A 697-nucleotide genomic window follows, 5' to 3' on the forward strand; every position below is an offset into this window, starting at 1 on the left:
TTCGTGTGTTTTCTTGTCCCACCCCCTTTCTGTTCGACTTGTTTTACATGCACACTAAGCCATACAATTTTTAGGTGGGCGCGTGGCGTGTGACAAGAGGACCTAACTCTCCTGTCACAATTATGAGTCATGTGACGTAATGAGAGGTCCATATAAATAAACCGCAGCAATGCCTCCTTTCATCTGAGAAATATAACCTCACCGGTGTTTTATTTTATGAAAGAAATGAGGCTGTGATGGTATTATTGTACAACAGTGTAGTGGTGATATATAAGATGTTGCAGGGTAGTGTCAGGTAGGCTCACAAGGTTTGCAAAACAGTGCAATGAAATACTAGTAGTTTTAATGGTATTTCAGTGGTAGTTACCTCCCTCAGTAGTAAAAGGGAACTGGTTGTGTCAAAAAAGGCAATTATGAATATATAACAAACAATCGTAAAATAGGCCGAGATTACATTAACTATAAGAAAACAATGATACATAACGGTCTGTAAGTCTGGAACCATTAGCATGAGGATTTCTAATAAAAAAAAAAAAACAATAGTAAATAGAATAATGAAGTTGATATAATTTTCTAAACTTGCTGATATACGTTAAAACTGCCTTAACTTACGTCCACACTTTTAAAACTTATTTGCTTCATTCCTCCTCCACTACTGTTCGTCGGTCTGCCAATCAGAGGTTTTCTCGCTTCACTG

The 697-nt window shown here is 37.2% G+C and overlaps 1 long non-coding RNA gene across 1 annotated transcript in view; it reads right to left on the reverse strand.

Moving 5' to 3' along the window:
• Positions 1-697, reverse strand: part of LOC119594430 — a 1,717-nt gene extending 1,020 nt beyond the window's left edge. The window contains exon 1 of the long non-coding RNA XR_005230618.1: positions 613-697. This is a non-coding gene — a long non-coding RNA (uncharacterized LOC119594430). The remainder of the gene's footprint in view (positions 1-612) is intronic.

The sequence above is a fragment of the Penaeus monodon genome, chromosome 33 (genome assembly GCF_015228065.2).
Source record: "Penaeus monodon isolate SGIC_2016 chromosome 33, NSTDA_Pmon_1, whole genome shotgun sequence".
Taxonomy (NCBI): Eukaryota; Metazoa; Arthropoda; class Malacostraca; order Decapoda; family Penaeidae; genus Penaeus; species Penaeus monodon.